This window comes from Rhinopithecus roxellana, chromosome 3, assembly GCF_007565055.1.
Source record: "Rhinopithecus roxellana isolate Shanxi Qingling chromosome 3, ASM756505v1, whole genome shotgun sequence".
Lineage (NCBI taxonomy): Eukaryota > Metazoa > Chordata > Mammalia > Primates > Cercopithecidae > Rhinopithecus > Rhinopithecus roxellana.
This window is the reverse complement of record NC_044551.1, coordinates 30,022,042-30,044,619: the sequence shown is the minus strand read 5'-3', so window position 1 is coordinate 30,044,619 and position 22,578 is coordinate 30,022,042.

The following is a 22,578-nucleotide window of genomic DNA, read 5'->3' as shown; positions in this document are numbered from 1 at the left end:
GCTCAGGAAGGTAAGAGCAAGTATTCAAGGAAACAAAACAGAGATTGCATGGCCTTTTGAAAGGAAACTTGAAAATGTTCATGGCATGCTTCCATTGTAATTTATTGATTGAGACAGCCACAAGCTCACCCAGATCAAAGGTGTGGGGATATTCCATGGGAAAAGCATCAAAAAATTTGTAACCATTGTTTAAAGCCCACGTGATTGCATTCTGGGCAACACTCCTGTATGTAATATCTATGATATATAGTGAAAAAAAGTGAAATTTTCTTCAACCACTTCAAATATTTAATTTGGATTTGTCTAAAAGCACAATTGCAAGACAACATCAGGTATTCACATGTCATCCTATAACATTTTATATTAATTTTTTTAATATGCTATTTAAATATGCATGGGGTCGTCAAAAAGCTCATGAAAAATGCATATTATGAAAAAAAACTATGCATGGATTTCAAAATTTTCTTGCACCAGATTAAGCTCATACTAAATTGTTATAACAAGTCTGAACAAGATCTAGTCAAGGCACTAAGATGATGCTTAGTCATCAATTTAAAAAGTACTCCTATCAAAGCAACATTGATTCTGCTGGAATTGAAGCAAGGATAACATAAAAATTTATGGTGAAGTTGGGATGAAAGAATGGTAAAATCACTGATGCATTGCGAAAAGTGTACAGGGATATTGCCCTAAATAAACTGGTAATTTATATATGGAAAACTTGTTTTAAGAAAAGGCGTTGTTGAAGATGAAGCCCGATATAGTTTGTCTGTATCTCCACCCAAATTTCAACTTGAATTGTATCTCCCAGAATTCCCACATATGGTGGGAGGGACCTAAGGGAACTCACCTTTTGCATCAGTGTGACTTGGATGTGAGACCTGGAGTCAAAGGAGATCATTTTGGAGCTTTAAAATTTACCTGCCCAGCTAGATTTTGGACTTGCATGGGCCCTGTAACTCCTTTGTTTTGGCCAGTTTCTCCCATTTAAAACTGCAGTATTTACCCAATACCTGCACCCCCATTGTATCTAGGAAATAACTAGCTTGCGTTTGATTTTTATAGACTCATAGGTGGAATGGACTTGCCTTTTCTAGTTTGAGACTTTGGACTGTGGACTTTTGGGTTAATGCTGAAATGAGTTAAGACTTTGGGGGACTGTTGGAAAGGTATGATTGGTTTTGAAATGTGAGGACATGATATTTGGAGGGGCCAGGGGCAGAATGATATGGTTTGGCTCTATGTCTGCACCCAAATCTCATCTTGAATTGTAATTCCCACATGTTGTAGGAGGGACCAGATGGGAAGTAATTGATTCATGGTGGCAGGTCTTTCCTATGCTGTTCTCCTGATAGTGAATAAGTCTTATGAGATCTGATGGTTTTATAAAGAGGAGTTCCCCTGCACAAGTTCTCTCTCTTTGCTTCCCGCTATCCATGTAAGACGTGACTTGCTCCTCCTTGACTTCTGCCATGATTGTGAGGCCTCCCCAGCCATGTGGAACTGTAAGTCCATTAAACCACTTTTTCTTCACAGTTTCAGGTATGTCTTTATCAGCAGTGTGAAAACAGACTACTACAACAGGCCTCTGATAGTACAGACATAGTCCATTATTCCTATAAAACCATTTCTGGTTAACTCCATACTAACACACAGCAGAAAACAACTAAAAAACTTACATGCACATACACACATATGTATATGTACACACATATGTATATGTACACATATATGTTTATGTAGGTAGTCACTACAGCTATAAATTAACATTGAATAATTTTGAGTTCAAAGTTTTAAGCACTGCCATGAAAAATTCAGGTGGACACCTAAACTGTCTTAAATGTTTATTCCCTAAAATTTTTTCTAAAATAGCAATTTTTTCTTGTTTAACATTATACAAACTAAGTACAACATTAGAGGCATATACAAAAAATAAATATACATGGGTATGTGTGTGGACATGCCTATTTGCACAAAAACAACTTTCTGTATATATGGACATATGGACATATATATAGAAACATATATATACACACATACACATATACACACATACATATATACACACATACATATATACACACATATACATATATACAAACTAAGTACAACATTAGAGGCAGATACAAAAAAGAAATATACATGAGTATACATTTGGACATGCCATCTGCACAAAAACCAATTTCTGTAAATATGGACATATGGACATATGTATATATGTATGTTCCCACATACATATGTGTGCATATATATGTAGGTTTCTATGTATCTGTCCATATGTCCATCAACAGTTTATGTTACTGTCACCAAAGAAATAGAGAGATTAAAAGAAAGTATACTAGAATATACTAACTCTGGACAATGGACATATATATAGAAACATATATATATAGACATACGGACAGATACATAGAAACATATATATGTAGGACATATGGACATACATATAGAAACATATATATTATATATGTATATTATGATAGGTCATTCAACTGTATATTCAATATATTATTAATAATAATATAATAACCTGTAATATGTAATTATAGGTTATTCAACTACAGGCAACCAAATGCTATAGGTCAAAAATATTAAGGGCAACTTCCTATAAATCATACCCAATATATAATGGTCAATTGGTTAGCATTGTATCTCAGAACTAGAAGAAACTTTCAAGATCATTTAATTCAGTCCCTCATTTTCTTCAAAGCAGAGGTGATCTTTTAAAGTATTTCACAAATATGAAGTGCTATTGACTCCACAAGCCTGTACTATCATGAGCTGAAATAATATTTATATAACATCACATAATTATTTTTTCATAAATTTGAAAGCAGACCCAAAGTTGGAAATGCTAAATCAAAACCAAATCAATCAAAACAAGAACAAAACAACATTTCTGATCTGGAGCAATAGTTAACAAACTACCAAATAAATATTCAAACTTATTTTCCTAGAAAAAAAGACATTTAAATTTATTTAACTGACATTTTTTGTGTGCATAATTTAGTAGTTTTTTACCACAAACATGAAGCATGTTGCAAAATACTAGCAAAATACTGAAACATACAAATTAAAACAAAGTTACTTTTTAAATATAAAGATAAAATCAGTATCTTCAGTATTTGTGTATTTATAATAAACATTTTGTTTTTCCTTAGTTTTAAAAATTGGCAGAGGGGGCGGAGCAAGATGGCCGAATAGGAATAGCTCCAGTCTCCAACTCCCAGCACGAGCGACACAGAAGACCGGTGATTTCTGCATTTTCAACTGAGGTACTGGGGTCATCTCACTAGGGAGTGCCGGACAATCGGTGCTGGTCAGCTGCTGCAGGCCGACCAGCGAGAGCTGAAGCAGTGTGAGGCATCACCTCACCTGGGAAGTGCAAGGGGGAAGGGAATCCCTTTTCCTAGCAAGGGGAACTGAGACACACAACACCTGGAAAATCAGGTGACTCCCACCCCAATACTGCGCTTTAAGCAAACGGGCACATCAGGAGAATATATCCCACACCTGGCCGGGAGGGTCCCACACCCACGGAGCCTCCCTCATTGCTAACACAGCAGTCTGTGATCTAACTACAAGGCAGCAGCGAGGCTGGGGGAGGGGCGCCCAACATTGCTGAGGCTTAAGTAGGTAAACAAAGCCGCTGGGAAGCTCGAACTGGGTGGAGCTCACAGCAGCTCAAGGAAACTTGCCTGTCTCTGTAGACTCCACCTCTGGGGACAGGGCACAGTTAACAACAACAACAACAAAAGCAGCAGGAACCTCTGCAGATGCAAACGACTCTGTCTGACAGATTTGAAGAGAGCAGTGGATCTCCCAACACCGAGGTTGAGATCTGAGAAGGGATAGACTGCCTGCTTAAGTGGGTCCCTGACCCCTGAGTAGCCTAACTTGGAGACATTCCCCACCAGGGGCAGTCTGACACCCCACACCTCACAGGGTGGAGTACATCCCATGAGAGGATGCTTCCAAAGTAAGAATCAGACAGGTACACTCACTGTTCAGCAATATTCTATCTTCCACAACCTCTGCTGCTGATACCCAGGCAAATAGGGTCTGGAGTGGACCTCAAGCAATCTCCAACAGACCTACAGCTGAGGGTCCTGATGGTCAGAAGGAAAACGATCAAACAGGAAGGACACCTATACCAAAACCCCATCAGTACATCACCATCATCAAAGACCAGAGACAGATAAAACCACAAAGATGGGAAAAAAGCAGGGCAGAAAAGCTGGAAATTCAAAAAATAAGAGGGCATCTCCCCATGCAAAGGAGCACAGCCCATCACCAGCAATGGATCAAAGCTGGTCAGAGAATGACTTTGACGAGATGAGAGAAGAAGGCTTCAGTCTATCAAACTTCTCAGAGCTAAAGCAGGAATTACATACCCAGCGCAAAGAAACTAAAAATCTTGAAAAAAGAGTGGAAGAATTGACAGCTAGACTAATTAATGCAGAGAAGGTCATAAACGAAATGACAGAGATGAAAACCATGACACGAGAAATACGTGACAAATGCACAAGCTTCAATAACCGACTCGATCAACTGGAAGAAAGAGTATCAGCGATTGAGGATCAAATGAATGAAATGAAGCGAGAAGAGAAACCAAAAGAAAAAAGAAGAAAAAGAAATGAACAAAGCCTGCAAGAGGTATGGGATTATGTAAAAAGACCAAATCTACATCTGATTGGGGTGCCTGAAAGTGAGGGGGAAAATGGAACCAAGTTGGAAAACACTCTTCAGGATATCATCCAGGAGAACTTCCCCAACCTAGGAGGGCAGGCCAACATTCAAATTCAGGAAATACAGAGAACGCCACAAAGATACTCCTCCAGAAGAGCAACTCCAAGACACATAATTGCCAGATTCACCAAAGTTGAAATGAAGGAAAAAATCTTAAGGGCAGCCAGAGAGAAAAGTCGGGTTACCCACAAAGGGAAGCCCATCAGACTAACAGCAGACCTCTCGGCAGAAACTCTACAAGCCAGCAGAGAGTGGGGACCAATATTCAACGTTCTTAAAGAAAAGAATTTTCAACCCAGAATTTCATATCCAGCCAAACTAAGTTTCATAAGTGAAGGAGAAATAAAATCCTTTACAGATAAGCAAATGCTTAGAGATTTTGTCACCACCAGGCCTGCCTTACAAGAGACCCTGAAGGAAGCCCTAAACATGGAAAGGAACAACCGGTACCAACCATTGCAAAAACATGCCAAAATGTAAAGACCATTGAGGCTAGGAAGAAACTGCATCAACTAATGAGCAAAATAGCCAGTTAATATCAAAATGGCAGGATCAAGTTCACACATAACAATATTAACTTTAAATGTAAATGGACTAAATGCTCCAATTAAAAGACACAGACTGGAAAACTGGATAAAGAGTCAAGACCCATCAGTCTGCTGTATTCAGGAGACCCATCTCAAATGCAGAGACATACATAGGCTCAAAATAAAGGAATGGAGGAAGATCTACCAAGCAAATGGAGAACAAAAAAAAAGCAGGGGTTGCAATCCTACTCTCTGATAAAACAGACTTTAAACCATCAAAGATCAAAAGAGACAAAGAAGGCCATTACATAATGGTAAAGGGATCAATTCAACAGGAAGAGCTAACTATCCTAAATATATATGCACCCAATACAGGAGCACCCAGATTCATAAAGCAAGTCCTTAGAGACTTACAAAGAGAGTTAGACTCCCATAGAATAATAATGGGAGACTTCAACACTCCACTGTCAACATTAGACAGATCAACGAGACAGAAAGTTAACAAGGATATCCAGGAATTGAACTCATCTCTGCACCAAGTGGACCTAATAGACATGTATAGAACTCTCCACCCCAAATCAACAGAATATACATTCTTCTCAGCACCACATCACACTTATTCCAAAATTGACCACATAATTGGAAGTAAAGCACTCCTCAGCAAATGTAAAAGAACAGAAATTATAACAAACTGTCTCTCAGACCACAGTGCAATCAAACTAGAACTCAGGACTAAGAAACTCAATCAAAACCACTCAACTACATGGAAACTGAACAACCTGCTCCTGAATGACTACTGGGTACATAATGAAATGAAAGCAGAAATAAAGATGTTCTTTGAAACCAATGAGAACAAAGATACAACATACCAGAATCTCTGGGACAGATTTAAAGCAGTGTGGAGAGGGAAATTTATAGCACTAAATGCCCACAAGAGAAAGCAGGAAAGATCTAAAATTGACACTCTAACATCACAACTAAAAGAACTAGAGAGGCAAGAGCAAACACATTCAAAAGCTAGCAGAAGGCAAGAAATAACTAAGATCAGAGCAGAACTGAAGGAGATAGAGACACAAAAAACCCTCCAAAAAATCAATGAATCCAGGAGTTGGTTTTTTGAAAAGATCAACAAAATTGACAGACCGCTAGCAAGACTAATAAAGAAGAAAAGAGAGAGGAATCAAATAGATGCAATATAAAATGATAAAGGGGATATCACCACCTACCCCACAGAAATACAAACTACCATCAGAGAATACTATGAACACCTCTACGCAAATCAACTAGAAAATCTAGAAGAAATGGATAATTTCGTGGATACTTACACTCTCCCAAGACTAAACCAGGAAGAAGTTGAATCCCTGAGTAGACCAATAGCAGGCTCTGAAATTGAGTCAATAATTAATAGCCTACCAACCAAAAAAAGTCCAGGACCAGATGGATTCACAGCTGAATTCTACCAGAGGTACAAGGAGGAGCTGGTACCATTCCTTCTGAAACTATTCCAATCAATAGAAATAGAGGGTATCCTCCCTAACTCATTTTATGAGGCCAACATCATCCTGATACCAAAGCCTGGCAGAGACACAACAAAAAAAGAGAATTTTAGACCAATATCCCTGATGAACATCGATGAAAAATCCTCAGTAAAATACTGGCAAACCGGATTCAGCAGCACATCCAAAAGCTTATCCACCATGATCAAGTGGGCTTCATCCCTGGGATGCAAGGCTGGTTCAACATTCGCAAATCAATAAACGTAATCCAGCATATAAACAGAACCAAAGACAAGAACCACATGATTATCTCAATAGATGCAGAAAAGGCTTTTGACAAAATTCAACAGCCCTTCATGCTAAAAATGCTCAATAAATTCGGTATTGATGGAACGTATCTCAAAATAATAAGATCTATTTATGACAAACCCACAGCTAATATCATACTGAATGGGCAAAAACTGGAAAAATTCCCTTTGAAAACTGGCACAAGACAGGGATGCCCTCTCTCACCACTCCTATTCAACATAGTGTTGGAAGCTCTGGCTAGGGCAATCAGGAAAGAAAAAGAAATCAAGGGTATTCAGTTAGGAAAAGAAGAAGTCAAATTGTCCCTGTTTGCAGATGACATGATTGTCTATTTAGAAAATCCCATTGTCTCAGCCCAAAATCTCCTTAAGCTGATAACAAACTTCAGCAAAGTCTCAGGATACAAAATTAATGTGCAAAAATCACAAGCATTCTTATACACCACTAACAGACAAACAGAGAGCCAAATCAGGAATGAACTTCCATTCACAATTGCTTCAAAGAGAATAAAATACCTAGAAATCCAACTTACAAGGGATGTCAAGGACCTCTTCAAGGAGAACTACAAACCACTGCTCAGTGAAATCAAAGAGGACACAAACAAATGGAAGAACATACCATGCTCATGGATAGGAAGAATCAATATCGTGAAAATGGCCATACTGCCCAAGGTTATTTATAGATTCAATGCCATCCCCATCAAGCTACCAATGAGTTTCTTCACAGAATTGGAAAAAACTGCTTTAAAGTTCATATGGAACCAAAAAAGAGCCCGCATTGCCAAGACAATCCTAAGTCAAAAGGACAAAGCTGGAGGTGTCACGCTACCTGACTTCAAAGTATACTACAATGCTACAGTAACCAAAACAGCATGGTACTGGTACCAAAACAGAGATATAGACCAATGGAACAGAACAGAGTCCTCAGAAATAATACCACACATCTACAGCCATCTGATCTTTGACAAACCTGAGAGAAACAAGAAATGGGGAAGGATTCCCTATTTAATAAATGGTGCTGGGAAAATTGGCTAGCCATAAGTAGAAAGCTGAAACTGGATCCTTTCCTTACTCCTTATATGAAGATTAATTCAAGATGGATTAGAGACTTAAATGTTAGACCTAATACCATAAAAACCCTGGAAGAAAACCTAGGTAATACCATTCAGGAAATAGGCATGGGCAAGGACTTCATGTCTAAAACACCAAAAGCAACGGCAGCAAAAGCCAAAATTGACAAATGGGATCTAATTAATCTAAAGAGCTTCTGCACAGCCAAAGAAACTACCATCAGAGTGAACAGGCAACCTACAGAATGGGAGAAAATTTTTGCAATCTACTCATCTGACAAAGGGCTAATATCCCTAATCTACAAAGAACTCAAACAAATATACAAGAAAAAAACAAACAACCCCATCAAAAAGTGGGCAAAGGATATGAACAGACATTTCTCAAAAGAAGACATGCATACAGCCAACAGACACATGAAAAAATGCTCATCATCACTGGCCATCAGAGAAATGCAAATCAAAACCACAATGACATACCATCTCACACCAGTTAGAATGGCGATCATTAAAAAGTCAGGAAACAACAGGTGTTGGAGAGGATGTGGAGAAATAGGAACAGTTTTACACTGTTGGTGGGATTGTAAACTAGTTCAACCATTATGGAAAACAGTATGGCAATTCCTCAAGGATCTAGAACTAGATGTACCATATGACCCAGCCATCCCACTACTGGGTATATACCCAAAGGATTATAAATTAGTCTACTACAAAGACACATGCACACGTATGTTTATTGCAGCACTATTCACAATAGCAAAGACTTGGAATCAACCCAAATGTCCATCTGTGACAGACTGGATTAAGAAAATGTGGCACATATACACCATGGAATACTATGCAGCCATAAAAAAGGATGAGTTTGCGTCCTTTGTAGGGACATGGATGCAGCTGGAAACCATCATTCTTAGCAAACTGTCACAAGAACTGAAAACCAAACACCGCATGTTCTCACTCATAGGTGCGAATTGAACAATGAGATCACTTGGACTCGGGAAGGGAAACATCACACACTGGGGCCTATCATGGGGAGGGCGGAGGGGGGACGGATTGCATTGGGAGTTATACATGATATAAATGATGAATTGTTGGGTGCTGACGAGTTGATGGGTGCAGCACACCAACATGGCACAAGTATACATATGTAACAAACCTGCATGTTATGCACATGTACCCTAGAACTTAAAGTATAATTAAAAAAATAAATAAACAAAATAAAAAAATAAAAAAAATAAAAATTGGCAGATATAGTATCATATTTAGTAACTTAGGAAATAAAGTTTGTAGTTGTGATTTGTTCATATTATATATCTCACCGATATTAACCCATTAACCAATAATTTTACCTTACTTTAAAATCAAGTTTATGATATATTTTGAAATATTTAAAATCCTTTATGATATAAGACAGTGGGGTACTAAAGTAACTCAAATTTTCTTCAATTCACCTGTGACAAGAAAATCCAAATTTTAATCTTAGTTCTCTCATAGTGATGTAGGGTCAATCTATTTAACTTCTTTGCCCCTCAGGTTCTGTATCTTTAGAAAATTGATAATATTAGGAAATACATTAAACTGTTGTTATAAAATTCAGTAAGTGCATACAATTGCTAATGGATAATACACTTAAACTATCTAATATGAAGCAAAATAGCTCAGCTCAGGGAATAAGAAATGCCTGGACATGTATCTGGAGGAATCTTTTGCAACAACTTATCCAACATTATTATAATTCATCAGGAACCATGAGTGCCCTTGAATTTTAATTCTTTTCTGTAGCTAATCAGAACTGGGAAGAAAAAGATGAAGCCTCATGGCTCTACTCAGGAAGTAACAATAAATAATTCTGCTCAGACAGAGATGCTAGGGTATATTTGAGGTATAAAAATCCAACATGTAAGAGCTCAATGAGCAAGATTCTAGTGAGAGAGGATTAACAGGTTTTCCACCCACAGTCATAGATTTGTTCACCTCCATTACCTCCCCTCACTTTACCATCAAAATACAATAAATTTAATATAACTGTTTTCTGAGGCTGGAGTTTGTCCCATAATTTGCTTTTAGTATGGTACGTATATTTTTTACAAATATGATTATGGTGAACAGATATACAGTACTTGTGTTTCTCAGAATCACAGGGGGTAAAATGTGATCCTATAATAATTTCAGTATATATAAACCAGAATGTTAAGTATTGATCCAAAATGTGGAAATTTTTTTTTTTAAAAAGCTGAGGAATATATTATTTTTCTCCTATTTCAATGGGCAGAAACTAGAATGGAGAGCAATTGAGACAATGCTGGCACAGGCATCTCAAGACTCTGAGTCAATTCTTAGCTATCACAACTCTGGTGTCCTAGGAAATATTTTGATAGACATACCTAAACTTACCATGACAGCAACTTCATAGTGCCAGAGAGGAAACCCTGTACTCAAGAGAAGGGTGAGAAAAAGTAGGAAATGTCTGTAAATGGGAAGAACTTAAGTTTAAAAAAAAAATTATCTGAATGTTGGAAATGAGCAGAAGGAATTCCTGGGTGTTCTTTTATTGTGATTCTGAGTTTGAAACTTTGATTTATTTTATATTGACTGGACTATTCCACAACTCTGTAGGAGTAGAGTTTAACTTGCAGATTTTTGTCTGGAAAAGATGCAAGTAATTAATTTTGATGGGAGAGATAACCCCAAGGGTAGGACATTAAACAGGTTTCTAACCCAACAATTTTATGCTAGATTGCTCATAGATGCCCAGTTCCTTAAATATTCTCTGAACTTATGTGCGTGTGTGTTTTAAATATATTTTACTAGTTTTCTTTTTGTTTAATTACTTGAATAAAACCTTAGACACACATTCATTTTATATTTGCATGAGAGTAACAATGTTACTATTTTGAAAATTATACTTTATGTTTCTCTTGGCAGAAGATGAAAAATATCTAGCCAGACATATGCTAGAAAACTAAAACTATTTATTATGTGAGTATTCAAGGAGAAGGAGGAAAAAGAGTTCTAATTTGTTAATCAACTCTTGTGCTCTTCATTATTGTGAGGAGTCTGGGACATTGTCAAGTAGGAGGATTGGAAGAAGCAAGAATAACTAAATTGATGCACATTAAAAAGTGCTGAGCCAGAGAACTGACAGGTGAAATAATGGAGAGCCTTACAAGCTGTAGTCCAGTGGGAGGGTCATTATTTCTTTATTTAAATTGTTGAGAAGATTTTGGAGTACTTGTGATACAAGAGAAATATAAAGATTGACAGTAATGGCCACAAGAGACTATTAAAGGACTGTGTTGTACTTAATGAGAATACATTTTTGTGTATTTTTGTGAAGAAACTAACCACATAAAGACACATGTGATTTTTCTTTAAGTATGATAAAGCAACTTCTCAAGACAGAATGTTTGTGAGCATGTTGTCCAAAGTTTCATTTAAATTTGCCACTAGGGAAATATACTTCTATAAAAGACATTTCAAATTTTTATATTTGACAGAGAATTTTGTGGGCGGGGGGGAAGGTACTAGATTAAATTAACATAGTTACAAGAAGGGAAGAATTTGCTAATACTATTAGCATAGTAATTAGACTGGTTAAAAGATCTTGTGACTTTAAATATCTGATTTGAGGATTTGGGGGTGAGAACAAGCCCAGTAGCTGTCCCGATTGTAATCTAACCTCCCAGAACTTTCGGTTCATCACTTCTAACAATCAAGTTGGCTCCAGATCATCTTCCAGAAAATCATTCAAATTATTTTATTCAAAATGATCGGTAACATGACATTGGCTTTTTTCCAGGGTTAGCAAAATCTGTGTTTTATTGTGACAGCTTACTGGACCGTGTATGTGTTAAATGTAGGTTAAGTGCTTAATACATTGCCTGACAGTAAACATTTAAAAAATAACAAAAAACTTAGTTATTTCCTATGAATGAAACAAACATTAGTACTAAGTATGAATTGGATAATAATTATAAAATTATAAACAAATGAGAAAAAATTGAGGCACACACACACTCATTTTACAATTTACCTAGTCATCATTAACTCTAAAATCAAACAGTTATTTGATAAAAAATATTTTAATTACTCTCCCAACTATTTCAAGGTCACCCTGGGCAACAGGCCATATTTATTTCTTGGGACCATAGCTTCCAAGAGGCTTTCATAAGCTGATTCCTACTCTGTTAGATATCAAATGTCGTCCACTCCTTCTCCAGCTCACTATTTCTCAATTCTCACATTCTGTACAGTTTTCAACACCTATTTCACATACTAGCATTTCAGATAAGTGCTCTCTATCATCCAGCCTCGAGCAATTTCTTGCTTCTGTGATGTTCCCTGTCACCCTTTCTTACATTGTTGTTGAAAGGCATTGCTTGCTACCATGTATTAAACATATTTACATCCTTCCTTCCCTATTGGGCCATAACCTCCTTTTATACAACATTTCATTATCTGAATGACTGCATCTTAATTTTGCTTTGTTTCCTGAATCAATACTTTGCATCCATATTCTGTAGTTAAGATTTTGCGGAACAGGAAAAGCAATCAGACTTCCTCTGCACTCTGCTAAAAATGATGTGTGATGTGGTCATCCATCTCCACCACAAAGGTGGCAGTTATAGCTGTGTCTGTTCTTCTTTCTCGTTTACAGAAGAATACAGCCCTGGTCAGCTAACGGTGACAATTTGGAAGGATGGTAGAAGTTGGATGTACCTGTAGTCTTAAAAATTCTCGATAGGATCTCCCTCTCCACAGGTCAGAGGGCTGGAAGTTAAATATCTTTTACAATCACATGCCCCTAAAGCAACCACAACTTTTCAAGCAAGGAGCAGTATTTTTTCTTGCTTACAGACATGCTCTACACAGAGTTTCAAACACAGGGACCAGAAGCACTATCTATGCTTCATTACCATTTAAATAGGCTGATCAATGAGAATTAGCATATAATTTGAATTACAACACCCACCTCCTGCTTCTTAGAAGTGTTGGTCCTCCAACCTTTTGTAAGTAGTTTCTACATTTTCCAGAGAGGATTCCCTCTTCAAATCTAAAAGCAGGCATATGCCTGTGTTTTGGTGTAACAATTTAAATGGAGTCATTGATCCCTGATTCTGCCCAAACTTCATCTACATCCAACATAATCTATTGTCCTGTTAAAACACAAAATGTGTAATAGCCCCCTCAACCAACTCATTACAATGAATATTTTGATTCAATGTCACCCTTAGTTTTAAGTATATACTTTCACTGCATCAATTTAACCAGGAGACCTACAGCTATGTTGTCATGTCTCCACATATGTGAATATACTGACCTAATTAACACTTATGGTAGAGCTATTTTATAATTTCACACACTTTGTCAGATTTATTTATATAGACGACCACCTCAGATATTTTTTAACTGCGAACTTTCCTGTGTATATAGTGAAGATAGCAAAGAAGTACTTTCTAGGATGCAGTTGTGATTGCAGTCAGCAGTATGTACTCTGGAACTGTAAGGAATTTCCAGCTGAGAGCTTGGAGATTATTATTTAATGTTCAGATGATATAAAGTTCTCTCCTTTCAACTAGTAATTCTTTTGATCCTCAAGTAACTTTCCAACCCTAGGTATACATAATTTTGATGTAGTTGAAAAGGGAATGATAGTGTTAGGCAGGCATATCCACTTCCGGGGTTCATAAAATACTTTTATATCTGTGTTCCAATATTGCATTTTTTGTTCCATCATATTATCTTCATTTAAAAGTGCTATTTATTCTTATTGAATGTTCTCTCTTCCTCAAATATCCAATGTTTCCTGAGGACATAGTAGACTTTATCTTTTTTCATGTTACTATGTCTTCATATGATAGTGTACTATCATAGTCCCTGGATCACAGTTAGCATTCACTATATATGAGTTGAATGAGTGGACAATGGTATTTGCAAGTGCTAACCTGAATAGGTTTTTGTTCCCTATTAAACTCCATCAATTCCCTAGGCTACTCCAAATAAACATCTTTTACATTAAAAATTCAAGATTGGTTTGGATATGCAGCCTCAGGGAAATTTCCATAGCCTATTTTTCCATCCAGATTGCTACTCGTAGACTTCTGCTATGTAGCAACAGATAAATAAATAAATAAATAAATAAATAAATAAATAAATAAATAAATAAAAACTGTACAGCCAGCAGACAAATTAAAGTGGATTCTAATGATGCCATAAAATGGTATTGTCAGGCCTCTGAGCCCAAGCCAAGCCATCGCATCCCCTGTGACTTGCACCTATACGCCCAGATGGCCTGAAGTAACTGAAGAATCACAAAAGAAGTGCAAATGCCCTGCCCCTCTTTAACCGATGACATTCCACTACAAAAGAAGTGAACATGGCTGGTCCTTGCCTTAAGCGATGATATTATCTTGTGAAATTCCTTTTCCCGGCTCATCCTGGCTCAAAAATCTCCCCCACTGAGCACCTTGTGACCCCCACTCCTGCCCGCCAGAGAACAACCCCCCTTTGCCTGTAATTTTCCTTTACCTACCCAAATCCTATAAAACGGCCCCACCCTTATCTCCCTTGGCTGACTCTCTTTTCGGACTCAGGACTCAGCCCGCCTGCACCCAGGTGATTAAAAAGCTTTATTGCTCACACAAAGCCTGTTTGGTGGTCTCTTCACACGGACGCGCATGACAGTATAGTGCTCTCTAGAGCCACTTTTAAGGTGATGAGGATTTGGAATCCATAGATCTCTTAGGTAGAAATGTGTAGGTTGAGGACCCAGTCCTCAAATAGATATTTATTGGGAATTTTTATAACTTTAAATTTTAAATAATTATAGGCTATATTTCCTGTGCATCTATAGTTATTTAAACATTTAAATAATTAGATAGATAGAAATGATATAAATCCATTTTGGTTATCAAAATTTTTTCATGTTTTTCTTTTCATACAGAAATGGTACACAATTTAGTTTCTATAATCATCTTGTGTTTACAAGGATTTGGGATGATAGTATGTATAGAATTACTCAAGGTGGCAAGAAAGCAGTTAACATCAAAAACAACAAGAAACTAGAAATATTTATTTGGATTTTTTTGCTGAAACATACTTTGTAATGGTTATATAGCTGATGTACTTAATTAGAGTATGAGCTATTTTCTAATTTTATTGACCCATTATTTTGTGTAAACATGCACACACAAATTGAATTATATTTCCTATATATGCATTAAGGTCCTAGTCATGTTTCCATATTCAGACTACAATCACTCTCAAGAAATTCTTTCTTCAATAACCTTAGAAAACTAATTTAACCATCATATGTTCAATATATGTTTCTCTAATCTCATCAGCTAAACAAATTTTCTTACATCTCTGAATCCCCCCTTTTAAAAAATATATACTCTCCTTGGAGCTGAAATAATTGTCTATCTCATGTAAAACTTTATTATAGGCACCATTATGTTCCCCTTTGAACCATTTTCTCCCAGAGGGTGGGATGCATCAGTTAATTCCCTTTATATTTTGGAGCCTCTAGTTGACAAGTATTTTTGAAAGAGTCAGTGAGAATTTACACTTACATCCCAAAATATCTATCTTGGTTTCCCAACATTCACACTAATCATTCAAAACTTGTGAAATGGAGAGACAGAAGAAAAAAGAGAAAGGAGGAGAATGGAGGGGAGGGAGGGAGTGTGTGTGTGGGGCGGGGGAGAGAGAGAGAGAGAGAAAAAGAGACAGAGAGAGAGAGAGAATCTTATAATATACCTCTGACTTTGCCCAATTTAAATGTTTCATACTGTACTGTGCTGGAAATAAAGTTCATGCCAGCAGGTTCAAAGTTTTAAATTATTAGAAATAATTGTTATCCTAAGGAACTGCTATATATACGGTCAGAATAGTAAAATGATTTTTGTTAGAAATCACATTTAAATTAAAGTCATTTATTATGGATGTAGTCTGTACTCTGGAAGTGCTGAATATAGTACTTAGTCAGCTGGAGTTCTAACCCAATTTATTTCTTTACTAGCAATCAGTCTGGAAGTAGCAGAATATCTGGGGACTCGTTGTCTGAACCAAAAATAAAATTTGTTGCTTTTTTTTTAAACCCAATGCTAAAACACAGTCACTATTTTGTATAGTTCTTATTATTCCTATACATTTCTATAGCTCATATAAAATTTTACAGTAAATTATTAACTAATAATAAGAAATAAATTATTAATTTTAAAGATTGTGAAAAATTACCGCTAATAATGAACAGAGGAAAATCCATGGAGGACAAATTGATATAGCCAGAGTTATTTTTTTCCTCTTCTAAAATGAATACTATTTTTACATATCTGTAGCTAAACATAAAAAAAATTCAACTTAATTGTGTTAAAAGTATGATAATCCTTTCTGTACATCGGGAAAATTTAATCTAAATAAAGGTCAGCTGTTCTACTGCTGGGATATGATATTTGCTATTCTAGAGCTATTTCCTCAATTTATCAGTAAGAATTTATGTAAATGTATGTAAACTGCAGTGGAGTTTAGAGAGAAGCTGTGATTTATTTATTTAGGGCTTTTATAAAGTTTAAAATTGTTGGAGAGGGCAGAAGAATATGAAGAAAATGAGTTAAACCAAAACTAACAAAAATAATTATATTATTTATAAATTTTACCATATCAAAATGAAAATATGCCTCCATTAACCTATGGATTATTTTTTGCCATAAGTATGTTAAAGTCTTTAAGTATTTCTGAATCAGCAATGTAACAGATTGAATCACACAACAGGATGTAGTCAGCCTTCTATGATTGATAATACAAGGACTTACCTTAATTTTTTCATCAGCATGTTAGGAAAATGACAGCAAACAAGTAACAGCATAATAACAAACAAGACAACCATACACATATACTCACATACATTTTTTTTTCTCTCTACACAGAAAAATCTAACAAAAATCTGCTCAAAGCCCATAGACTACATCACTTCTGTGAGTTAACTTTCTGAAGCAGATAAAAAATGCCTTAGTATGATAGATGCCTATGAAATATGCATAAAAGAGACAGAATTTTTCTCTCTTGCTCATTATTTCATTAAAATTCAGTGTATCTCCATTTTTCAGAAGATAGGGGGATCCATGAGGATATGTACACTCTTATTTGTTTCCTTTCACTATTGCCTAGCTCAATTTGTCATATATGAAAAGCAGTCTGTAATTAAGTTTAAATATATAGCTTTCCTTGTAAACAAATCTGTTATTAAAATAAATTTGGCTATTTTATTTTTACTCAGATAATCTGTATTTGCTACAGATATAAGGAAATTAAGATAAAAATATAACTTATTATTGTCCTAACAAGTGATGACTTCTGTTAAAGTTTTGGTATTAATATGTGCACCTTTTTCCATAACATTTAGAAAAATGGGACTGTACACTTTTGTAATTTCCATTTCTCACTTGTTTATATCTGCAGTTTCTCACTTCTCATTTCAAAACATAAATATGCATTATCACTTTAAATTCTACAGTGTGTTTAATCTACATTTTATAATTTTTAATACTGTGATTAACAATATTTTGCTTATATAGGACTATACTTCATTATTTCCTCATGATGAATTCACTAAAGTGAACTTATGATCCAACATGTAAGAAACTTGGAAGTCATCAATCATGTCCTAGATGCAAAAACAAATAAAAAAAGGAGAACAAACTGAAAATAAGCAACTCTGCTTAGATTCATCAGAGAATTGAGGTCACAGAGCAAACTGTTGTCCATCCCCACCAAAAGTGGGGGGACAGATAGGTAGATATAGAGAATCACATTTCATTAGAGCAAACGTCCAGAAAGAGAAACCACAGTCAGAGCCAGACCAGGATAGGATAAAAGAAAGAAAAAAGAAACAGAAAAGACTGTAATTAATGAATTGCTGAAGGTTCCACATACGCTGTAAACCAAAAATAAATTCTCAAGTGCTCCTCTCAGCCAAGGGCATTCCAAAGTTAACCTGAAAAATGAGTTCAGGCCATGATGGGAAGCGGTAGCTGGACATGCCTGATTATAACCTCCTCCCTTTTGGAATTACTGATAGAACAGGCTCTTTGAGTCTGATAAGAAACATTTACCGTCTATTCTCTGTGAAGCCTGCTAACTGGAGATTTCATCTGCATGATAAAACCTTGCTTGATCTCTATAATCCCTTATTGTAATCCAGACATTTCTTTCTATTGATAATAACGCTTTCAAGCAATTGCTAATCATAAAATATTTAAATCTACCTGTGACATGAAAACCCCTGCTTCCAGTTGGCCTGCCTTTCTGTACCAAACCAGAAATATGTACCATACATGCAAGGTACATCTTACATGTTTTGATTGATGTTGCATATCTCCCTAAAATGTGTAAAACCAAGCTGCACCCCAACCACCTTGGGCACGTGTTGTTAGGACATACTGAGGCTGTGTCACTTGACAAAAACAAACTTTCTAAATTGATTGAGACCTGTCTCAGATGCTTTTGTGTTTACAACACAAAATGAGTCTTAAAATTTTGGTGGGGCCTCATTTTAAGAAGATAACCACATTTGTGTCTGCTTTGCCTCCAAGAGCTCTACCAGGTTGACTCAGTGAAGAGCAGATAAAAAGCCTCAATACCAGCCAGGCTTGTTGGCTCATGCCTATAATGTCAGCACGTTGGGAGGCCAAGGCAGGCAGATCACGAGGTCAGGATATGGGGACCATCTTGGCTAACACGGTGAAACCCCATCTCTACTAAAAATACCAAAAAAAAAAAAAAAAAAAAAATTAGCTGGACGTGGTGGTGGGCGCCTGTAGTCCCAGCTACTTGGGAGGCTGAGACAGGAGAATGATGTGAACTCAGGAGCTTGCAGTGAGCCGAGATCACACCACTGCACTCCAGTCTGGAGGACAGAGCCAGACTCTGCCTCAAAAAAAGAAAAGAAAAGAAAGCCCCAATACCATCTCTCTGGCACTAGGAGGGAAAAAGCAGCCATTTTGGAATAAACTCAGAGCTTCTCTTTTCCTTAATAAAGCCTGCACTCAAGGGAAAGGATTTTACTAAACACAAATTGAGCGGGGTTTTCCCAAGCCTAAGCGACTTGGGGAAAGGAAAATACTCAACCCCAGTCCATCCTAGGCATCCATGTGAAGGAAGATACCCATCTTCATCCATCTCTAGTCTTCCTATCCCACCTATGGAGAAAACAAAACAAAATACAACCAAATAGCTGGGCACTCGTGAATACACAGTCTTACTGAAAGACTGAGATCTCATCACAGAACTGTAGTATACTTCCCCTCACCCCACACCTTACAACCATATCAATAGGCTTCTATATAATAATAGAAGATTACAAATAAAAAAATTGGAAGTCTCAAGTTACTTAAGAAATTTCTTTGGAAACTCAAAGAAAAAAAAGGGAAACAAAAACAAGGATATCAGAGGAAATTTTAGCCTCTGATACCTGTAGCTATGGCAAACAGACTAACTCCTAGCCAGCAAAACATAAAACCTCACACTAATGGCCTTTATACCTCAGTTCCTTTTACCTAGTACATCATATCCTACTTTCAATAAAAACAACAACAACAAAAATCAAAAAGCATACTAAAATGCAAAAACCACAGTTTTAAGAGAAAGGACAAATGTCAGAGTCAGATTCAAAAACGGCAGAGATTTTAGAGTAGTCAGCATATCTATTTAAAACAATTATGATTAATATCCTAAGGGCTCTAATGAAAAAAAAAATGAACCACATGCCAGAACAGATGGGTAATGTAAGCAAAGAGATGGAAACCCTAAGAGACAAAAGGAAATGCTCAAAATAAAGAATACTGTAGGAGAAATTAACAATGCATTTAATTAGCTCATCTGTAAATTGGACATGGCCAAGGACATATCAATTAGCTTGAAGATATGTCAACAGATACTTTCTTTTTTTTTTTTTTTTTTTTTTTGAGACGGAGTTTCGCTCTGTCGCCCAGGCTGGAGTGCAGTGGCCAGATCTCAGCTCACTACAAGCTCCGCCTCCCGGGTTTACGCCATTCTCCTGCCTCAGCCTCCCGAGTAGCTGGGACTACAGGCGCCCACCACCTCACCTGGCTAATTTTCTGTATTTTTTTAGTAGAGACGGGGTTTCACCGTGTTAGCCAGGAGGGTCTCGATCTCCTGACCTTGTGATCCGCCCGTCTCGGCCTCCCAAAGTGCTGGGATTACAGGCTTGAGCCACCGCGCCCGGCCGCAACAGATACTTTCAAAACTGAAATTCAAACAGAAAACATTTAGAAAGATGAAACAAAATATTCAAGGAGTGTGGGAACAATTACAAAAAGTGTAACATATGCACGTAGGAATATTAGGAAAAGAGAGACAAAATGAATATTTGAAGTAATAATGGCCTAGAATTTTTATTAAAATTAATGACATCAAACCAGAGATCCAGGGGGTCCAGAGAACATGAAACAGGACAAATATCAAAATATCCATAATGTAGAAAATGAAAGACAAAGAGAAAGTCTTGAAGGAAATCAGAGATAAAAACACTTTATCTATACAGGATGAAAAAAATACCTTATCTATATAGGATGAAGTGTAAGAATTACAGTGAATTCCTCATTAGAATCCAAAACAAAAAGAGAGTGTACCGTATCGATGTCTCAATTTTCACTTCATGTATCCCCCCCTTTTTTTTTCTGAGACGGACTCTCATTCTGTCACTCAGGCTGGAGTGCTGTGGTGCAATCTTGGCTCAATGCAACCTCTGCCTCCCAGAGTAGCAGTTATTACAAGCATGTGCCACCACGCCTGGCTAATTTTTGTATTCTTAGTAGAGACAGGATTTCATCATTTTGGCCAGGCTGGTCTCGAACTCCTAGCCTCAAGCAATCCACACACCTAGGCTTCTCAAAGTGCCGAGATTACAGGTGTCACTCACTGCGCCTGGCCCATTTATCTCATTTTTAAATCGCTGTTTAAAGATTTCTGCCTAGGATGAGTTACTTGACTCTTCCTTAAGTTTTTGCTTTGTGTGTTTCTCTTGTGAATCATCTTAATTTTCTTAGCTATTACTGCTTTAAGGCCCTTTCAGCTGAAAGAGTAAGAAAAAAAACATATATATATATATATATATATATATACACACACACACACACACACACATGCACACTCACAGAACTACATACACATACATATATATATATATATATATATATATATATATATATATATATATATATATATATACGTGAAACTTGGTCCCACTATCCACCATCCATTTACTTAATTTTTCTTAACTAGTATACCCATATAGAAGTATGAGAATTATTATCATGGTCCCCTAAGGGTAACAATTTCTTAAGTACAATTTATTTTATCTTTATTTTTATAGAGTCTATTTATTTCCAAAGTTATATAGGTAAGCACCATTTTCCCAACCCTCTTCAGTAAGGTAATTTTATGCATTTATTGTATATTTATATTTTGTCAAATTTTCCATTCCAATCTGGGATTCTCCAACTTACTAAGTGATTAAATTTTCCTGATTTGGGTACATTAAGATTAACTCTATATACTATATAGTTCTATGGGTTTTGGCAATAGGAATAGTGTCATTTACTCCCTAATACAGTGTCACACAGGATAATTTTACCACCTTGAAATACCCCTGCTTCATCTACTTAATAGTCTTTCTCTCCCTCGATTCCTTGGCAACTAGTGATCATTTAACTGTCTTCTTAGTTTTCATTTTTCAGAATATCATGTAATTGGTATGATACAGAATGTAGCCTTTTAAATGACTCTTTCACTATGTAATATGCCTTTAAGATTCTTTCATGTCTTTTTATGGCTTGCTAGCTCATTTTCTTCAAAATTGTTGAATAATATTCTGCTATATGAATATATCACAGTTTGTTCATTCATTTACCCATTGAAAGGCATCTTGGTTGTTTCTAGTTTTAAGTGACTATATGTAAAACCGCTACAAACATCTGTTTGCTGGTTTTTGTATTAGTCATATAAATCCTGTTGCCACCAAACAGAATATTGACAATTTATTTGTATTCCTAATTATTAAAAGTATTTTAGTTAGGGTATGTAAAATCAGTATCTGAATATTATATAATTGTACTAAATCCTTCAAGATGATTATTTTATAGAAAGCAACATAAAGTTAATTGATGAAAAACAATTACTACTTTGGAAACCTTTGAATATAAATTTTACAAACTACGTTTGCTTCGGAATTTTTTACATGCCACCTTAACAATACTTGTTCTTCAAAACATCCTTCCTGAAAGCCAGATTTATATATGATTGAATTTATCATGGTGGATGCAAGGAAAATGATTGGGTCAGGCTTGTCTTAGGGCTGCCAGCATCAAACATACGAAGTTATTATAACCAAGGTCTACAAAAAGTCATAAAGAAG